Source organism: Prionailurus viverrinus, chromosome B2 (genome assembly GCF_022837055.1).
Source record: "Prionailurus viverrinus isolate Anna chromosome B2, UM_Priviv_1.0, whole genome shotgun sequence".
Taxonomy (NCBI): Eukaryota; Metazoa; Chordata; class Mammalia; order Carnivora; family Felidae; genus Prionailurus; species Prionailurus viverrinus.
This window is the reverse complement of record NC_062565.1, coordinates 16720707-16743200: the sequence shown is the minus strand read 5'-3', so window position 1 is coordinate 16743200 and position 22494 is coordinate 16720707.

Sequence of the window (22494 nt, the reverse complement as noted above, 5' to 3'; positions counted from 1 at the left end):
TTTAGCAGTGATCTTATAACCAAATCTTGGTTAGGGAAAAGCTAGGAAGGATTTCTAGGGAAAATTTTCTCGCTTCTAAAAAAGAGAAATAAAAGAAGGACCAAAAACGAGGCAGAGGCAACCCTCATCCCATCCATTCTCTCTCTACTTTGCTAGCAACGTGATGATGAAGCAAACAGAAAAGTGCACCAGACTGAAAGATCCACGCGGAAGGAACATCCTGCATGGTTTGGGGCCATGTGCTCCTGCCCTGGGACACTCCAGATCTAGGTCGTCTGCAGACCTTCTCCAGAGCACTCAGTGCTGGCCTTGCCCAAGACAGACACCCAAATACTTCATAACATGAAAAATTAAAAAAAAAAAAATACAACCTTTCGGGTTACTTAAGTCTGAGATAAAAGATCTTTTTTCTTTAAATTTTTTTTAACGTTTATTTTTGAGAGAGAGGGAGAGAGAGTGCACACATGAGAGCAGGGGAGAGGCAGAGAGAGGGAGACAGAGGATCCGAAGCAGGCTCCACACTGTCAGCACAGAGCCCATGCGGGGCTCAGACTCCAGAACCCATGAGATGATGATCTGAGCTGAAATCAAGGGTTGGCTACTTAACTGACTGAGCCACCCAGGTGCCCTGGGATAAAAGAGCTTTGAATGAATTAGAAGACAAGAATGATTATCCTGGACAGTTGGTAGAAAGATCCTTGATCATGGTACACAGGTATATATATATATTTTTAAACAGAAGAACAAACATTTTTAAGGGAGCACAAACAGAAGAACAAAGATTTAAACAGAAGAACAAAGATTTTTTAAGGGAGTAAGAATCATGAAGAGAAGAAAAAAAAACAGGAAAAGAATTTTCTGGAACAAAACTTGCATAATCTGTCTTTCTGAGGTCTTTGTAGACTAGACCAAAGATTTTACAGATTTTCATCTGTATGGGAAGTCTAAGGTTAATTCCGTCCATAGGATTCCAGGAAGTGAGGCCAAACTAAATAAGGATGGGAACCAGAATTCACTAGTGTTCCTGACCAAAGGCCACACTTAAAAAATAGTAATTTATTGTGTGAAATAAAATTGATATATACGTGTGGTAGTTTCATACTAGGTCTGTTAAAAAACATCATATTACATCTCACACCACAATTGAGAGCAGCCATTTCCCCCTTGTTGCAGAGGGCTGCACGAGAAAAGTCTGACTGCTTTCTCCAAGCTCTGTTTTTCCCATTTCTGTATTGAACGAAACAGTAGGTGACACATCTTAGGGATCTTCCAGGGACTGTGAGTCTATAACCTTGAGGCTCTAAAATAGGAATGGCCTTTTGGAGACCTGAGAATACTGTTGTAATTCCTCTGAATTGCTCAACTCCTTTGCTTGGAATAATTAAACCTCCGAATGACTGAATGCTTTAAGTGAAGGTAAGTGAGGTTCTATAAGGTTTTTGTTTCGTCTTTAGAAACCGTGGAAGATGCTGGTATCAGTGCAACATGGACAGGGGTAGTTGACTTTCAATCCCAGAAGAAAAAGAACAATTACAAAAGACGTTAGGTACTTATGCATTCCTGGCTCCCTTCACCCTGGGGAAAAAAAAGAGAAACTCAGTTTTCCCCCTGATCTGTGATCTTCTCCCACCTACCCGTCCTCAACTTTAAATCCTAAACACATAAATATTATTGGGGGGAATGACAAAAGCAGGGACTAACATGGTTACTAGTAAATAAAAACTGTAACTAATGTACCAGGAGGCAAGCAAATCTGTCCTGTGGCTATTATTTTATTTTCTTCTGCAATACTGAAAGAACATCGCTTCATTCAAATGAAATGGTATGTCTATTATAGACACACTACTGAAGAATCAATATTCAGTTTCAAAGGTAGAGTCATTTACTCTTGGGCACACACAATACATGGGTCTCCCGTATTGATGTGCTCAGCCTGCAGAAATAGCGCAGCCACAAGGTAGTGGTCGAGTATGGTGCAGGATCAGAACCTCAGATTTCTGACTTTTGCATCATTCACAAGGAAATGTAAAGGCAAAATCACTCTTCATCTCGTGACTCGGTTTACTTCTTTTGAAAATGAACACATTATATTCCAAAACTCTTAGGTCACAGGGTTGGAAAAAATCTATCGGATGTTCCCCTTCAGAATTTTGCTTTATGAAAAAAATCATCAACCTTTGACTCATCAATACCCATCTTGCGAAAAGTGTGCTCTGAGTACATGATTGTTGGGTCACATCTTGATAAAAGCACAAGTGTGCACTCAGGGATGGAAGGGTGCCTTTAAAACATAGATTGAGGGCAAAAGGTTTTGCTGGACGTTCTGGGATAGAAACTAAGCAGCAGTCTAAGGACTAACTTTGATAAGAACTGTGTCGAGAAAGAGCTAGAACAGAAGAGGAGAAGGCAAGCTGGGGTCTGGGCTGATTCAAGGCTAGTAACCAAAAGGGATAAATGGAAACCAGAACAGAGACAGTGTTCTTTATCTCTTCCATTTATCTTGTCTGTTAGAAGCTATGAAATCATTTTATGAGAGAGTGATAATGACAAAAGATTCATCTTCTACCAATTTAAGTTGCCTGAATTATGGTTTGTTGCCATTTATTGACTTGCTTAACTGAATAGCGTTGTGGGTATTCAGGGAATTGGCTAGAGAGTCTGAAAAAGAGAGTTTTTCTGATTTCCTTTGGGATTCGTATTTACATTCAATCGTTTATATCAAATATTGAGTAGGCAGCTACATGATGGGAAATAAGGTGGCCGTTAAAAGTTCCTCTCCGATCTTGGCTCCAGGTGGTATGATCGACCAACAGCCCCAGCGATTCCACTCTGAGAAATGCCACCACGTTGATGCCAAGGCCATGCTTCCTTAGGACCGCCTCCAGCCGACGGCTGAGTGTGGGTTGTAAGGCAGGTCCTTTCCTGGAAGACAAGGATTCCCCTGACGGGCTTCCATGGCTTAAGCATCCCCCATAAGCATTGCCAATACTTTCTTCACTGTACTCTAGTGTAAGATGCCTCCACTCAACCAACTTTCCTTCCTTCCTTATCTTCTTTAAGGTCTGATGGCCTCCTCCCTATCTTTCTTGCAAAGGCATTTCCCCTAATAAATCTCTTTCATCACTAATCTCATCTTGAGGTCCCTTTCTTGGAGGATCCAGGCTAACACAGAATAGAGGAAGAAAACCAGTTCTTGGCTGATGTCTACTTGCCCAACAACATTCATTTGATAATTATTGGTTATCTACTACATCCCAAGCATTGTGTAAACAATTAAGGCATCAGAAACAAAAACTTGAAGTCTACAGAAGCCCAAAACCAAGTTGTGTTGACTTCATTTTAAGCCTCATCACCGAGACACAAAGAGAGCATTGTGATTTGATCAGCAAAGAGGCAGCAGATTACCTAGAGAGGGCAGCTGGATACGTAGGCAGGCCATGAAGGTTGTGTATTTCTTGGCATTTTTCCCTCTGTAGTTTGATCCAAAACTCAACTTTTCAGTGCCTGAGAGTTGATTCGTTCTTAAGACTGATTCACATTAAGTAAATTTATATTTAAGGTCACCCACTGATGACCCCCAAGTTGCTAAATCTAATGGTCTTCATCTTACAGAACTAACACTTGGCAAACACTCTTTCTGCTCCAGAAACAATGTCATCATCTGGTTTCTAAGGGCCATACTTTTTGGGTTTCCTCCTTGGCCGTTCATTCTTAGCCTCTTTTGCTCATTCTTCCTCCTGCATTTGATCCTTTGTCATTGCAGTGCTGCAGAACATAACTCGTGGCCTATTTTTCCTCTCGATACCCACCAACCCCTCAACAATTTCAGACATTCTCTTGTTTTTCATTACTATCTACAGAATAATGACTCCAAAATTTATACCTGCAGCCCATATCTCTACTCAAACTTCACTCAGTTTCACGTACACGCCAGACGTCTCTGTTTGGATGTTTGATAGGCATCTTGAGTCTAATACGTCCTAAAACAGAATTCCTAAACTTCTCACTGAGTCTCCTTGTCCCACAATCTGTTCATCTCTGGTAATGGCAACTCCATTGTTTCAGCTCTTCGGGCCAAAAGCCCTGGAGTTATTCTTGACTTTCTCTTTTATAGCCTGCGCTCAGTTTAAAAGCAATTTATTTGGGCTCAACTTTTAAAATATTTCCCAAGTGCAACCCCTTTTTACCACCTCAGCCATCTTGTCACCTTGGACAGAGCCACTTGAATTGTTGCAAATCCTAATTGTTCTCCCTTCTTACGCTCATGCGTCCCTACAATCTTACAGTCTGTTCTCATCATGGCACCCCAGTGATCGTGTTAAAAATCTAAGGCGAGCTGTTATGAGCTAATTTGTACCCCCAAATTCATATGTTGAAGGCCTATCCCCCGTACCTCAGAAAGTGGTGACATTTAGAGACAGGCTCTTTAAAGAGGTAATTAAGTCAAAATGAGGTGAGTAAAGGTGAGCCCTAAGCCAATACAACTGGAATCTTTATAAGAAGCGGAGGTTAGGACATAGACGTGTACAGAAAGAAGGCCACATGAAGACACAGGGAGAAGATAGCTATCTACACGCCGAAGAGAGAGGCCTCAAGAGAACATAGCCTTACTGACACCCTGATCTTGAATTTCTGACCTCCAGAACTGTGAGAAAATAAATTTCTGTTGTTTAACCGCCCCCCCCCCTGTCTGTGATGTTTTGTTATGGCATCCCTAACAGACCAATATATGAGGTGATAAAATTCCTCTGCTTCGAACCGTCCAATAACTTCCCATCTCCCATCTTCTACGAGGTCCATAGTCTGGTCTCCGGATCCCAGGTGGTAGTGAGTGTTGCGATGACTTTAATCACTAGAAACCTCAAACCTTTTATACTTTTTTCCAAGAGCTTCTTGGACTCTCCAAGGCTAATAGTACCTCGCTTCCTCTCCTCTGGACAGCAAATAAAGGTTTTGTCTTCCTAACCTGTCATTTTTAAAATTTTCACTTAGCATATTTTCCTTTGGTTAGCAAATTGTTTCTTTCAATGTGTCTGCATTATGGATTATTTAGGACTGCATAAACCTTGGACAAGGTATTTAAACTAGCAGGCCTTAACTTCTTCATATATACATTAGGAATAAGTTGGGAATAATAATAATACCTATTTTGTAATGTCAGTCATTCAATAAATATTCAGTATTCAGTCAGTAAATATGGATCGAATACCTGGCATGTTCCAGGCACTATTCTATGAAGAGAAAATATATGAAGCAAGGTGCTTGCAACTTGGGTTATTTTATTTGGTCAATCAATGGCAATATTGATTTCACGTCATTTTTATTATTATCGACTTTATGATCGAATTCTAATTCTGCTGTTTAATCTGAGAAATAGTTTGTCTTTTTAAGGTGGCTTTTGCACAGATGATCTCATTCCTTATTTGTGAATTTTCGGGTTTAATCCTCATAATCCTAAAAGCCCACATTTCTCATGGCTAATCAAAGTCTCTCTCTTTCTTTCTTTCTCTTTCTCTTCAAATTTAAGTTTCGTGAAAGAGCGCTGTTCCCTGTTGCCATTTATTTACTCACCTGGTGCCCATTCCTCAACATACTCCAGTCTAGTTTTCTACCTGCATCATCCCCCAAATAATGTTATCATAGGTTATCTTTGACCCCTTGTTACTTACTTTAGTCTGCTAGGGAGACTGTAACAAAATTCATGACCTAAGCGACTTCCACCAACAGAAATTTCTTTTCTTCCAGTTCTGAAGGCTGAAAGTCCAAACCGACAGTGCTGGCCAGGGTGGTTTCTCATGAGAACTCTCTCTTGGCTTGTAGATGGCTGTGCTCTCCCTGTGTCCTCAGGGGTCTTTCCTCTGTGTGTGTTCATCCCTATTATCTCTGCTTCCTCTTAGGAGACAAGTCATACTGGATTAGGGCCCATCCCAATGTCCTCGTTTAATCTTACGACCTCTTCGAAGGCTCCATATCCAAAAACAGTTACACAAGGCATTGGGACTTCAACATTTGGGGGAACATAATTCCGTTCATAGTAAGCTAAATAATTTTCTCATTTGCTTATTTTACTTGACCTAATATGAGGATTCAAGAGGATTGTCCATACACATCTTCTTAAAACCCTTTCTTCTCTGGTTTTCTGCATGCCCATGGGCTCCTAGTTTGTCCTTCTGACCACTTCTCAGAGTCACATTTTCAAACTTCCCTTTCAAGTCCTTCCCTTCCTGCTCTATACTCACTTTCTACATGAGGTCATCTCTCCACATGGCTCTCTTTCACTAAGACACAAAAAACTTGTTTTTAAAAAAAAATCTTTAGACCAGTGCTTTGCCATGTATTTGCCCTGCCTGGAATATAACAGGCATCGAGCAAAACACAGTGCAATTTTTTTTTTTCTCCTTGTTCGGAATGGTTGTTGTATTGAAACACATTTAATCTGTAAAATCACCTCCCATTGCATTGTACCATGACACCCATAGGAGGGAATTTCCAGGGTAATCTCAAATGAACTTGTATCACCCTTTACAGAGAACCCACATGTGTAGCTCCCCCTTGACATCAAGGTGACGGGGTGAGGGGGGGAATTCCAAGCTGCAGGATGCATGAAAATGATTTTTAAAAGTTGACTGATAACCATCGACATTGAAAACACTCCGTGGCTCTGTCATTTTATGATTAAGGGCTCTGATGCTCTTTCCACACCCTGCCAGTGGGGGGAGAGGGGAATTTTTTTTAGTCTGAAGGATTTCATTTGCTGGGCTAGGGTGGACAGTTTCAAGATATTACAGCTCTTTAGATTTTAGATGTAATTATACATTCTTGAGATCATACATTATTAACTATTACTAACTAGAAACAAAAAGAGAAAGTCAACTCATTCAGAAAGAACACATGCGCTGAGTACAGGTGTGGAGTATTGTGAGAATAAGTGAGGGAGACAGGTAAGGAGAAAGGATGATGGGAGGATCCCGAAGGCAAGCTCCCTGAGCCTCTCAGTGTCACAATCTTGCCAGTTGTCTCAGAATCGCTCTGGATGCATCTTGGCCACACACACCTTTGCTGGCCCACCTCGGAACAGTCCCAGACCCATGTTTGTTCTGGGACAACCAAACCCCAGTTTGGGCTGGGATAGGTAACTCTGACCATTTAAGCTTCTGTCACCAGGAACTGTTTCGCTACATGACTCTATGTTTGTCCTGAGGTAAATTCGCTTCAGTGGTAATTGTGTCGAAAGCTCTAACCGAATTTTGCTCGAGGGCACTTAATTTAGGAAGTGTCATATAATTAACATGGGTATACTTGAATACTTATATTCTTTCAAAGGCTCTAACTCAAAATAGTTCCAGTGGATTTTGGCTGACTGTTTTTAGAGTGTTTTTGTTTCTCTCTTTTTGCCTAATAAAGTTAATTTTATTTAAAAAAATTCAAAATGGCCCTTTCCTTGGGGACATCAGAGCTCCATTGTGTCAACTCTACCCGCTGTGAGTCATGTAACCTCACGCAACCTTGTCTACAACTTTAGGAGAAGGATAAATGGGACTTTAGCACAAGTGCCCCAAATCAGTAAAAAGAAAAGGGGGGAAAAGCCCCTCTAACCATTAGGAATAATGGAAGAACAGAAGCCTTATGTAACGTATCTTTGAAGAAAAAAATAAAAGGAACAACTTCACCCCATTTTGAGTGGAGTTAAATGGGTTCCAGTAAAATGGAGATTAACCCCTGGAGCGATCTCTTCCCCCTCCCCCCATACCTGTCTCCTCGCCCACTCCATGGATAATTGTGCATTTTTCCTATATAGGGGGCTCCCCCTTGATTCAAAAGGAGCTCGGGGAAGTGAAGACGTCCAAGCCAGAGGACATGATAGGCGGATGAAAAACTGTTTTTAGCTGAGATCACCCAGATGGCAAAAAGGAAGGAAACAAAGTGACAATTTTGACCTTAGAAAGCCACATGGTAGTAAGGAAAGTCAACCTGAGCTGAACTCCCATTTCCCCTTTGATGGCTCCATAAATGTTAAATTACTTTGCAAATATTTTCAAATGAGTGGTTTTGCAAGTAGGAGTGATGGAGAAAGGCAGGGGGAGAAAGGTTAACAGCCACACATAAAACAACCAGCCCCTACAGTCTATAGCCAATTTTTACAGCTGGGTTTTTATAAACTCCTTGAAGAGCTGGGCAAGGGACGAGTTTATGATTGTTGCCATGGCAGTCCTGTAATTTTTGCCAAAATATTGTGGCACTGGAGCAGATGTACTCTGGGGAGGCGGGCAGAGCGATTGGGACACACATGAAGGAATTTAAGACCCTCTCATTAAATATCTCGGCAAAGAATGTGCCACGGAACCATCGCTGGATCTAATTAGCTGTAGAGTGAAAGGTGAGGGGTTAATCCGAGGTCCATGTGGGGGAAAATGAAGCCTGTGACACATGCAGCTATTGGATATTTGCTCAATGCCACGCGTCGGTCAATTAGAATAGTAAATGAGCGCAGTGTGGTAACGGATAGACACGTCGTCTCTTCAAGTCATTTTGACATGACGGTGTTTAATTACTTAATTTCCAGATGCGTTTCTCTAAGATTCTTTCTGTCAACCCAGTAATGTGTTCTGAAGTATTGAAAGTGACTACCGAGTTAGGAAGCATTCCATTTTCAAAGCGAGAAACCATGGCTCTTATATACAAGGGGAAAAAAAAATCCTATTGGGCTGACTTTTTTTTTTTTTTTTCTTCCCACAGAAGCCACAACAAGCTTGTTTGCTTGAGCAGGGACAAAATCTGTAACTCTTATCTCGGGTAAGGGAAGATTTGTCAGGCATATTGAACACCTCAAGCATTCATTAACTGATTCAACAAATATTCCTTCCATCTGTTCATAGGCCAGGCCTCGTGCAAGGCACCACGTTCTCACCAATCAACAGGACAGATGTGTCCTTGTCTTCATAGGGCCCTTTTGGGACCCAGAACAATGGCATCTCTTCAGAGCAAAGCTCCGAGGTGAGCAGGGGGTATTCTTAGTCTACTAACCAGAAGGACGATTACATGATTTGTCACCGTTGCAACAAATCGGAGTGACAGAAAGTCCGGTCGATTGGCGGAAGATAACTGGCTATTGTAGTACGTAGAGACATAGTGAGTAATTCTCTGATTTCTATGCTTAATAGTTTCTGATTTTACCATGAGGTAGATTCTCCATAGTATCTTTCATATAAATTCCTCATACATACTTTTATATAATATTAAAGACATATTTGACTTTGCTTTCAGGATTTGTACTAATGGTATAACTTCACATACTATCAAAAGTGAGTATTTAGGGGGCACCTGGGTGGTTCAGTTGGTTAAGCGTTCGACTTCGGCTCAGGTCGTGATCTTGCGGTTCGCGAGCTCGAGCCCTGCGTCGGGTTCTCTGCTGTCAGCACAAAGCCTTCTTGGGGTCCCCTGTTCCCATCTCTCTCTGCCCGTCTCCCTTTTGCGCTCTCTTTCCCTCAAAAATAAATAAATGTTTAAAAAGAAAAGCATTTAGTGTGGCTTGGGTGATGTGAATGGCAAATATCTCCTATTCACCCTGAACATAGCAGGAAAGAGAGAGGAAATTCAACTGACTTTGACAAAGTCACAGAATAGTAAACACCCAAGAGGGGCCTGAGTATTGTTAATATGAAAAAAAACAACAACATGAGCCCACATTTAGCCATATTATCACACTAGGCACAGACATCCTTCCAAGCCTAGGTACAGGCCAGCATGAACCAAGGGACGCTAGCTTTAGCAGAAAGCTCTGGGCAGTTCTAGTCGCATTGGTATCTACTGAAGATACTGAAGGAGCTCCATTCAGCAGTGGGTTTAGAGGGAATGACCAAAGATTAAGCATAAGCCTGGGTAAATACTGTAGCCTCTACCAGCTGCCCTTCCCTGGCTGACCTTGGAGCTTAAGGACCTGACAACTGTGAACTTTAGCAGTTGTGGAAATAAGATACTGGAGTTTCCTTACTATTATCCCAATAGCTCATGCGATTCACCCAGTTGAAATGTGGTTACTGTTCTGAAGGCCTGTTCTGCAATAGGCATTGTACAGGTGTTAAGGATGCAGTCCTGGGCAAGACACTGTCCTTGTGTAGTTCAGTGGAATCGGTGGTGTGGAGTATGAGCTGGTGGTCTGGAAAGGTCAGTAAACTGATTTTTTCGGCTGCTTTGAGTTGAGTTATCCTTGCCCGGGTCCCGCTGATGATCTCTGTCATCCAGGCAGACATTAGGACAAGGACCTCTACTCCAAGGCCGGGTGTGGCTGACACAAAGGGGAAAGTGTCTTGGAGGTCCCCACTTACCTAGCTTTCTGCGTGTGGCAAGAGGTCACAGAAGGATGTGTCACAGTTCCCAACACCTCCTCTGTCCTTGGCGGGTCTGTATTACTCGCATAGCAGCTATTCAACACTGCTAAATGGATGTGCCCAAATAGAAAATGGTATCTACGTTCCAGCTTCCCTAACTGTTCAAAACCAAGCACTTCTTGGGAGCCATCCCCTTCTGCATAGTGGCATATATAAACCCGCTAGCATACAGGTGCATGTCCGAAAGAGACATTTGAAAGAACAACAGCAGGGGACATGGGGCTCATGGCACAATGGCATATATTTTCATGGGATTCATGGTTGATTGCCTTGTAAATTCTCAAACTAAACCGACAGCAATCATTCTTATTGGCTCACAGACGTTCATCTTCCACTCAAGGAGTAGATCCACTTAATCTAAACGAATTGAAAATAAAACAATGTAAAAAAAATCCACCTAAAAATAGGAATATAACTGTTAAATAACACCAGTTTGGGAAATTAGTTGTTTACTCCTAGAAAGATAGGAAGTAGGACACCAGTTCCCAAGTATCCACGTTTCTGTGATGTGAAATCAATGGCACAGTTAATGTATTTCACTGACCCTTAGTTACCCAGACAATTAGCAGAAAATCCTCCCTCGTATCCTGTGAATAGGAAAAACACTTCCATGAGCATAACTCTTTTCTTATAATGTCAAGTCGAATGATTGCTTGAATATGCTTGGTATCGTTTAAAACCATAAATGCATATTCAGCATAAAAGAAAAGCAATTGAAGCAAAAGCTGATCCTGAAACTCCAAAGTAGATAGGCTCTTGAAATCTATAGACGAAAACAAAGGTGAGGTTGACTTTATATTTTTTGTTGGGAAATCAGATAATAGGTAAATTCAGTTATGTTGATTTCTTGTGAGCTAAATCCCCAGTGACTACATCAAGAAGCATTTACTGAGTACCTTCTGGGGACAAGACCTGAGACTAGAGTATTTTCAAGATGATATGCTTCTTCATAAAGATTTGAGACATAATGGTTAAATCTTATTCACAGAAGTGGGGTATCAATTGTGCTTGAGCTTAAATGTAAAGGCATTTCTGTTTATGGTTTGGTTCCCTTATCTGTAAATGTCCCTCTTGGAAGAAAAAATGCCAGTCAAAGCCCCCAAAATGTTGTACATGAACACTTTATTTTTTAAAAAGGGTTCTAGCAACAAAAATTTTCCAACTCCATTCAAGAGATAAACAAAACAGAGGGCATTATGCTAAGTGAAACAAGTCAGTATGATCTCACTTAGAATGTGGAATCTGAAAACCAAAAAGAACAAACACCTGAACTCAGATAAAAAGAAGTGATTGGTGGTTGCCAGGAATAGGAATGTGGGCAAAATGATTGAAGGTGGTCAATTGCACCAAGAAGCACAAAATGCCTAGGAATAAATCTAACCAAAGATGTAAAAGATCTGTATGCTGAAAACTATAGAAAGCTTATAAAGGAAATTAAAGAAGATATAAAGAAATGGAAAAACATTCCGTGCTCATGGATTGGAAGAATAAATATTGTCAAAATGTCAATACTACCCAAAGCTATCTACACATTCAGTGCAATCCCAGTCAAAATTGCACCAGCATTCTTCTCGAAACTAGAACAAGCAATCCTAAAATTCATATGGAACCACAAAAGGCCCTGAATAGCCAAAGTAATTTTGAAGAAGACCAAAGCAGGAGGCACCACAATCCCAGACTTTAGCCTCTACTACAAAGCTGTAATCATCAAGACAGCATGGTATTGGCACAAAAACAAAGACCAATGGAATAGAATAGAAACCCCAGAACTAGACCCACAAACATATGGCCAACTAATCTTTGACAAAGCAGGAAAGAACATCCAATGGAAAAAAGACAGTCTCTTTAACAAATGGTGCTGGGAGAACTGGACAGCAACATGCAGAAGATTGAAACTAGACCACTTTCTCACACCATTCACAAAAATAAACTCAAAATGGATAAAGGACCTAAATGTGAGACAGGAAACCATCAAAACCCTAGAGGAGAAAGCAGGAAAAGACCTCTGACCTCAGCTGTAGCAATCTCTTACTTGACACATCCCCAAAGGCAAGGGAATTAAAAGCAAAAATGAACTACTGGGACCTTATGAAGATAAAAAGCTTCTGCACAGCAAAGGAAACAACCAACAAAACTAAAAGGCAACCAACGGAATGGGAAAAGATATTTGCAAATGACATATCGGACAAAGGGCTAGTATCCAAAATCTATAAAGAGCTCACCAAACTCCACACCTGAAAACAAATAACCCAGTGAAGAAATGGGCAGAAAACATGAATACACACTTCTCTAAAGAAGACATCCGGATGGCCAACAGGCACATGAAAAGATGCTCAACGTCGCTCCTCATCAGGGAAATACAAATCAAAACCACACTCAGATACCACCTCACGCCAGTCAGAGTGGCCAAAATGAACAAATCAGGAGACTATAGATGCTGGCGAGGATGTGGAGAAACGGGAACCCTCTTGCACTGTTGGTGGGAATGCAAATTGGTGCAGCCGCTCTGGAAAACAGTGTGGAGGTTCCTCAAAAAATTAAAAATAGACCTACCCTATGACCCAGCAATAGCACTCCTAGGAATTTACCCAAGGGATACAGGAGTGCTGATGCATAGGGGCACCTGTCCCCAATGTTTATAGCAGCACTCTCAACAATAGCCAAATTATGGAAAGAGCCTAAATGTCCATCAACTGATGAATGGATAAAGAAATTGTGGTTTATATACACAATGGAGTACTACGTGGCAATGAGAAAGAATGAAATATGGCCCTCTGTAGCAACGTGGATGGAACTGGACAGTGTTATGCTAAGTGAAATAAGCCATACAGAGAAAGACAGATACCATATGGTTTCACTCTTATGTGGATCCTGAGAAACTTAACAGAAACCCATGGGGGAGGGGAAGGAAAAAAAAAAAAAAGAGGTTAGAGTGGGAGAGAGCCAAAGCATAAGAGACTCTTAAAAACTGAGAACAAAATGAGGGTTGATGGGGGGTGGGAGGGCAGGTGATGGGTATTGAGGAGGGCACCTCAATGACAGTGATCATTCTTGTGCCTTTGCTGTGCTTCTGAGCCTCCAACAGTGGAAAGTCTCTTGAAGCCAATAGGCAGCTTGCACTTGGAAGGGGCCGGCAGGAAGAAAAATGATGGCTGCAGAATGGCCTCTGTCATTTTCTACGGCCCTGGAGAGAGAATGGTCACCTGAGACACCTCCCAAATCAAGGTCCCTTGGAAAGAGATGACAAGAAGGGCTCAGTGTGGGAACATTGGTGTGCAAGTTATTTCTGGCAGAGCCTCAGCTGCTGCCAGAATTCCCCCTCTTAAAATAACCAACAGGTGGGTGACCTGGCCTTTGCAAACATCATGTCAATGCATGTATTGGATACTTGAGGGCTTTCTTTCTCCTCTCGCTTAGATAATACCGTATCTTTCTGCTTATAAATCCGCTTTAATTTTGGAATTCAGATGCCAAGGATCATTACTAGTCCAGTGCCATTCACATAGATCGTTAGTAAATGCCTGCATCCTGCTTGACGAACAATTCTTGACAGTGAGCTTGTAAGTGTGGGTATGTGTGCGGAGGTTATGGTTTTGAAAGTGGTCCTTGCTCTGTATAAGTCAATACGATCATCTGTTTATCTTGTTCTCGTTGCTTATTGACTTTCTTCCTATAACGTGGGTTGCCAAGTGTTTGCTGCTTGTCTTAAGAGAATGCAGAACATGCCCACATTTCCTCTCTCTCGGAGAACATGGGGATGAATTTGCAGAAATCATTTTGGTCAAAGTCTACGTCCCTTGTACAGGAGAAAGAAGAGTGGCACAGCATTCTTGTTCCCTCCTGGGGCTGGAACGTTCACTGTTGGAGGCAAAAGCTGATGTTGGAGCTCAGGGTTGCTGGGCGGGTCACCTTTCCCTTGGGTCCTACTTCATGACCTCTTTATTATTATTTTTTAAGTCTATTTGTTTATTTTGAGAGAGAGAGAGAGAGCGAAAGAGAGAGTGGGGGTGGGGCAGAGAGAGTGGGAGAGAGAGAAGCCCACAGAGCCTGACACGAGGCTCAATCCCATGAACCATGAGCTCATGGCCCGAGCCAAGACTGAGAGTCAGATGCCCAGCCAACTGAGCCACCCACGTGTCCCCCACCCCCCGCATGCCCTCTTAAATGCAGGAAACAGTGGAAGGGTTTGCCCCAGGCCCCAATTCAACCAAAGGCGTCACAGACTTGGCACAGGGTGCTATCTCTGGTCCCGGTGGTTCCACTGAAGGTTCTAGCATTTGTTCCACAGAGATGCCGTTCAAATCTCAAGAGGTTCGCAAAAACACAAAAGTCATGCGTGGTAAGGAAACAACTCCCCTAACTGGTTCCCCGACATTCTTGCTTTGTGTTGAATCTGAATGCATTTGGTTGAAGCGGGGACACTGTTGGGCCATGAGAAAGACAGTTAAGGAAATGGGGTATCCAGAGGCCATGAGCAGAGGTGCCAGCAAGAGAGATACCCAAAGAGTGAGTGCTGAGGGATCTAAAGACGTAATAGTGGGGTGCCTAGGTGGCTCATTTGGTTAAGCATCCAACTTTGGCTCAGGTCTTAATCTCGCAGTTTGTGGGTTCGAGCCCTGCATCGGGCTCTGTGCTGACAGCTCAGAGCCTGGAGCCTGCTTTGTATTCTGTGTCTCCCTCTCTCTCTGCACCTCCCCCACTCCCTCTCTCTCTCTCTCTCTCTCTCTCTGTCTCAAAAATAGATAAACATTAAAAAAATTAAAGTGGTAGCACATTTAAGGATAAGTAAGGAAATCCTTTTTCCTCTCCAGAGGTGAGGACCCAGAACAGACTCTAAAACAGACTGGGGTCACTTTGGAAGATGAACAGCTTAAAGACAAATGGTACAATCTGGGGATAGTAGCAAGGTGAAGGAGAGAGAGAATCCCAGAGCTTGGGAATCAGAAAGTTTGAATTCTGGTCTTGGTCTGCTTCCAGCCATCCATGGGTTCTTGGCCAAAACATTTTATCCTATCTGAGCCTCAATTTCCTCATCTCTGAAGTGTAGGCTCTGGATCAAATGGCTTTTAACATGCCTTTCATTTTTTATAATGATATGCGTGAGAGAAGTTGTCATTTTGATTTGGCTCTACGAGGGTCATGTTTTTTAAAGCTGTATCACAAGGAAAGCTTGCATGACGAAGTATGCTTATCTATCCTAGAATTACTTATTCCCTTTAATCTTTCCCATTACCCCACTTGGCTAGGTTCATTAAGTTTGCCATATGCAATGGACCTAGGCATTCCAATCCCGAGATGATAAGACATCTGATGGGGAAGGCTGGGCTTTGTTGAACATCCCAGATTGGTTAGCAGCCCATTCTTTAGCGCCTGTGGGATTACAACAGATGACACATGGTTATCATTCATTTGAGCAAGGTCCTTACGGGAGATTTCCAAGAAAGTTATTCCCACAGCAATGATCAGTGGCCAAGAAATAGTTTCACTGGAAAAAAATAGGTGGGCAATGAAATTTAGCCTTTGGAAATAGTCAAAGGAGAGCCACACTTTAGACCTTTAGGCTTAAAAAGGTTAATTTAGGTATTAGGAAAACACTTTGATACAAAGGTATAAAATTGATGGGGCACCTGCATCGCTCAGTTGGTTAAGTGTCTGACTTCAGCTCGGGTCATGATCTCCTGCATGGCTCGTGAGTTCAGGCCCCACTTCGGGCCCTGTGCTGACAGTTAAGAGCCTGGAGCCTGCTTCAAATTCTGTGTCTCCCTCTCTCTCTGCCCCTACTCTGCTCGCACTTTCTGTCTCTCATAAATGAATAAATGTTAAAAAAAAAAATTAAAGTATAAAACCGATAAGGACCACAAAACTCACCTCTTCTGTCTTGGGTTTTTGTTTTGTTTTGTGTTGTGTTGCAGAGGAGGAAGCTGAAGCTCAGAAAAGTTAAAGGAATTCTCCAGAAAAACATAATTGGTTAAGCGGATCTAAGGCACAATTTAGGGCATTTGACCTCCAATCGGATACTTTTTGTCCTTTCCCAATTAGTTTCTTCTGGACAGAACTGGCCCTGTTTGTAGACGAAGACATCACTCTCCTAAGTCGTAGGCATCAAAACCTACATGCTGCCCCCAGGGTCTCCCAAGAAGCCTGTCCCAAGTCCTAGAAGCTTCCCACAGCACCCCAGGCTGCCCTGCCACAGCACTCATGTCTATTTGGATATCTATTTCCAAGACAGCTTAATGAGGGCCCAGACCATGTTCCTCTTGTTCTCAGTTAGTATTCCCAGTGTCAGCACATTGCCTGGCACGTCGTCAACACCCCAGAAACATTTGCTGGATTAGTGATCAAAAGCCTGAAGAACACAGCGAGGAATGAACGAAGAGGAAACCAAGATCCCTGTCACTAAAGCCATTCCTATGGGTTAAGACACTGTTCCGTGTTAAAATGCAGAAAGACCCCAGGGGATAGTGATGTCTGACCTCATTTGCACGGCATCTCAAGTTGCTTTGAAGAGTCATGAGACAAGAAAGCTGTGGGGGGAGACAGGGACAAAGGAGTCCGGTTGGAGGACAAGCCATATTCGTGTTTGGTGGGGCTAGTGTGTGGTTCTCACCAGCAACCCTACAGGAAGTGGCACTACATAATGCCTCAGTGCTTTCCCCTTTGCCTAAGGCCGACTGGTGCTGCTTGGCATTTCACCATCCGGAATGGGTGTCTTCACCAGGGACTACAACCACACATAGAATCACACGGCCCCGTGGCCATATGTCTCTCCACGCTGGACATCAACTAAAATTTTCCAGGGAATCATCACACCTTTTGCCTTATTTAATCTCTTTGCACCTTTGAGAAACCCAGGGAGGATGATACAATCTCCGTGACCGTTGACAAAAATGAGGCAGGGAAACTGGTCTTCAGCCCCACAACTCTGTGCTCCAGCCACAAAGGGAAGCCGCGGTCGTCTTCCATTTGCTGAGACCAATGTTGAGTTAAAAAAAAAAAAAAAAGAAAGAAAGAAAAAATTATCCCGGGCAAACGTTTCTGGGAAATGGTCTCAATTTTTTTTAATTTAATTTTTCTTTTCTAATTCACACCCAAATTAGTTAGCATATAGTGCAACCATGATTTTAGGAGTAGGTTCCTTAACACCCCTTTCCCATTTAGCCCATCCCCCTCCCACACCCCTCCAGCAACCCTCAGTTTGTTCTCCATATTTAAGAGTCTCTTCCATTTTGTCCCCCTCCCTGTTTTTACATTATTTTTGTCTCCCGTCCCTTATGTTCATCTGTTTTGTCTCTTAAAGTCCTCATACGAGTGAAGTCATATGATATTTGTCTTGCTCTGACTGACTAATTCTGCTGAGCATAAGACCCTCCAGCTCAATTTTTATTAATGAGGGCATTGACTATAACAATCTTACAAACATCTTGCAGTCTAAACTGTTTCTGCCTTAACATCGAACTGTCAATCCGACTGACAACATCCCTCCTGGAATTCCCCAGGGAGGCTGAAAAGAAGAGGAAAGGAGACAGAGCCACACATTAATGCTTAAAAGAATTCAATTATGAATGTTCCTTCCGAGGCCTCCACTTGATTTTTTTTCCTACCTGAATCGAAACACTATATTTTTACCAGTAACACAAATAGTATAAGACCAACAGAATGGTAATGATAATTGCTGTGCTGTTTTCTTATACTTCTGCAAGTCATTTTTTTTCTCCTCTTTGTTTGCACTGACCTAGATATCGGTGACAGGTTTGTAGACTGCCATCACTGTGTATAAACAAGCTGTTATTTTTAAATATTAAATCTGATGATCAGTTTACCACCATCAAATCCCTCCTTCCCTCCAATTCACGCACTAGGTGGAAGACAGAAAAGCTTGGAAGATGGACAGAGTTGGAAAAGGCTTTTCCTCGAAAACTTCTTTTTCAAGATCAAAAATCAGAAGCCAACCTTTTAAGGAACAGCCTCTGGATTTAATTTCCTTTCCTTTGTTCTTGGTTTTCACTTCCCCCCAAACTGCACTTGATCTTAATGTTCTTCTTGCCCATTTAATGCCAATGATTTGCACTTCTGTCGTCCCTTTCATCTGGGAAATCACAAGGCCATCTGAAACTTTCTCTGATGAACTTCAGAGGGGGGCTGTAACAGGTAAGTCCTTTGATGACCTTCTTTTCAAAATGTGTGGTGACGGCAGACTTTGCAGTAATACAAACCACTTCTGGAGTCTAGGCTTAGGTGATTTTAAATGGTGACTGCACTTGAGTGGGTTGGGGTAATCCCATAGGGTGCAGGAATAGTGGATGTACCAGGGGAAAGAGGTGCCTCCAAAGACACGATCCCCTTCTTGTCTTGTCTCAGGAGTTCTGCCTCGCACGGGAGGCTTGGCCTGGAAGGTACAATCAGTTAACATGTTTACTCTGAACACAGCTGATTGGAATTAGATGAGAACAGGTGTTCTGGCCAATGTCACTAGGCTTGAGAGATATCTTCCACTTTATAAATAGGTAATTGGCATCAACCAGCCAATAGAGGTATTTGACGCTGAGGTAATATAATCAGATTATTTGGGGGGTGGGGGTGGGGAGAGTTCAAGCGCAAGGTGAACAAAGAAAGGTCTGGTCACTTGAGCTCAAGTTCATTTCCTAGGAAGCCTGAGGTATGATCTTGGTAGAATCTAAAATATGCCACAGACTCCAGAATCAGGAGAATTAAAACCCAACTGACAAGGAGATGGAAAATTATCCTTTCTACCCCAGATTTCTGTGGATACTTTAAATCAATTTTCATGTTACTGTTATGTGATCTATGGGAACATTGTCCTCACAGCCTCAAAGAATTTGACTGGCAGCCCGAAGGACTAGTTCTATTAAAAAAGAATGAAAGATGGGGCGCCTGGGTGGCGCAGTCGGTTAAGCGTCCGACTTCAGCCAGGTCACGATCTCGCGGTCTGCGAGTTCGAGCCCCGCGTCGGGCTCTGGGCTGATGGCTCGGAGCCTGGAGCCTGTTTCCGATTCTGTGTCTCCCTCTCTCTCTGCCCCTCCCCCGTTCATGCTCTGTCTCTCTCTGTCCCAAAAATAAATAAACATTGAAAAAAAAAAAAAAGAATGAAAGAGTACAATAATCATTGCACAGATTCAAGCTACATGTGTGTAGAACTGGGACAGACAACTGGTAAACCGGAGGTGGCCCATTAGAGATGAAAGCAAACTTGAAGAACTAAATCAGCAATGAGTATGATGTTCTCATATTATGTCTTTTGAAAGAACTAAAATGCTTATGAAGCAAAAGGTAATATAAGCATCTCTCCTCTTCAATATTAAAAAAAATGATGTATTTGCTTTAAGAAGAAACACTATTGTTGGGTGCCTGGGTGGTTCAGTCGGTTGAGTGTCCAACTTTTGACTTCAGCTCAGGTCATGATCTCATGGTTCGTGGGTTCAAGCCCCGTGTCAGGCTCTGTGCTGACATTATGGAGCCTGCTTGGGATTCTCTCTCTCCCTCTCTTTCTGCCCCTCCCCCATGTGCCATGCACATGCTATCTCTCTCTAAATAAATAAACATTAAAAAAAGAAGAAAGGATTGTATTGAAACCCTTTATCAATGGGTGATCAATGGGTGACTGGGCCTCTGTCCCCAGGTCTGTGACTGCTCTTGTCAAAGGACATTTAATGAGGCAATAAGTCAATGGCAGAGCAGGAAATAAGATTAGAGTATTCTAGCTTCCAACTTTCACTCTCGCTTTCAGATGACTGCCTCTAATACCAATCACTTAAAGCAAGAACATCCTAGGTCAGTAATCGGGGTGAGGGGGAAAGAAATGATCGAGGTATCACATTTTTCCCTCCCCAAATCTAGATAATTTTTCACATTAGAGAATCAAGATATTTCATTTTCAGTTGCCCAAAGGCAGTAAAATTAAAAGAACAAAGATTCAATGGCTACTCTCTGTTCTATAGAGAGTATATGCAAGGGCCATCACATCTGTAAAGTTTCCTGGTCCCACAAGAATACTCCAATGTCCCAGAGGCAAGGACCTTAAATAGAGGGCACTCTGTATGATACCTGGCACCATACCCTGAGGCTGGATGCTCACATTATTTCTTGGCCTCCGGGGGGCCAAGATCTTGAACAACATGACTGACTCAGACTTCCAAGTCAATTACAACCCCTCCCTCAGGCAGGTGAGCTGGTATCATCCAGATGTTTTTTGGGTTTTTTTTCTCCCCAGGAGCAGTTTCCAGAGCATGGTACATGGTTCATCTTATGAGTCACGCCCCTTTACTCAAGGCTCAATGGCTCCTACAGACAGCCTTGCCAGGCACAGATTCTATGTGACCTCTCTCAGAGTAACACACCCTTCTTCCTTTTGGGGTCTATCTATCTATCTATTTTTGCTAGATAGCACTGGTACTCTGTTTCCAGGGAACTTCAGTAAAAGGGGATTTTTTGGAAGTCCCTTGAAATAGACCTGACCACAAAGCACTAGTTCAGGTTTTAGAGATGAATAAGAATAACAACTTGGGCTTTGTTAAATGGCACCTTCTTTTAGATTTACTACTGAACCAGATAAAACAATGCAAAACAAAACACATGTGATTAACGATGCAGTGGGTGGACGCAGCTCTTGATGCTGCCCTGGTTTTCACAGAGATCTCTGTAGTGTTCAGGACAACCCGTGAGAAGTAATGAAGTTGTTGGATCGAGGATGCCAGAGCTGTGAGCTCTTTGGACTGAAGCATGTAGCTAAAGCCACATCGGTACCCAAGGGTCTCCCTATTACAATATAAGGACGTATTCACAGCATCACCAAATCACACACTTCTAAGTTATTGTCTTAGTGGGTCATTGGTCTCCTGCAGTGCTGAAAGAAGGATTCACCCTAAATTCTTTGAGTACTAGTGTCTGACTTCCTGACAAGGGAAAAACGTAATAAAATTTTGGCTAAGCGTCAGAAGACATATATGCCAGCCCTGGCTCTGCCCCTGACTAACCAGTTGTGCAGCCTTACGCAAATCACAGAACCTATCTGGACTTGGATTTTCGTATCTGTAACGGGAGCATTAGGTGGATTCTTCAAGTCTTTCGAGTCTTGAAATGCCACAAATCCGATCGAATGTCTCCCTGAGTTGGATAAGTGGTAGGATTGTATCGTACAGACTTCTCGGCCAGATGTAAGACACAGATCATGTACTTTTGAAATAAATCATAACGCTGACACAAAAACAAGAAACATAAGCAATTAGTAATGAATTTTAAGCATCAAGACACCAGCTCTAAATCTCATTCATCAAAAAAGTAGAGCATCTGAGAAATTCTAGGGCCGACTATTGATCATTTCATGTCCCAGAAGGTAAGAGAGGAGGTAATCCAGATCTTTTTTTAGAATTAGAGAATTCTAATTAGAATTACTGGCAAAATGAACATGATGGGAGCTTTAAGAGAACAAGAATTCTTAGTAACCGTGGTGAGGAAGGTGAAATATGGTCAAGTAAAAGTCAAATTTTAAAATGTTTAAGAAACATATTAAGATATATCAACCACATGAGATACTAAAAGGGGCTAAGTTAACTGTTTTAGGATATTCTAGAATATTTCCACCTGATTATTCAATCACAATAGACACCAAATGTTAAGAAAGAAGGAGAGAAACAGGAAATGATTGTGACTACTTGGGATATTCTTTTTTTTTTTTTTAATTTTTTTTTTTCAACGTTTATTTATTTTGGGGACAGAGAGAGACAGAGCATGAACAGGGGAGGGGCAGAGAGAGAGGGAGACACAGAATCGGAAACAGGCTCCAGGCTCCGAGCCATCAGCCCAGAGCCCGACGCGGGGCTCGAACTCCCGGACCGCGAGATCGTGACCTGGCTGAAGTCGGACGCCTAACCGACTGCGCCACCCAGGCGCCCCTCTACTTGGGATATTCTGAGAATAATTCCAATCTATTATAAAAAGATATAAATTTCATATAAAATATGGGTAGCCCTGAAAAGAGTAACATAAAATCAATAACTTATCCTCATTCTCAGTATCTATTCAATTAATTGAGGACAGTTAGCCAAGGACAGTTATTCTGGAATCTTGTTTCTCACACCCACTCCATTCA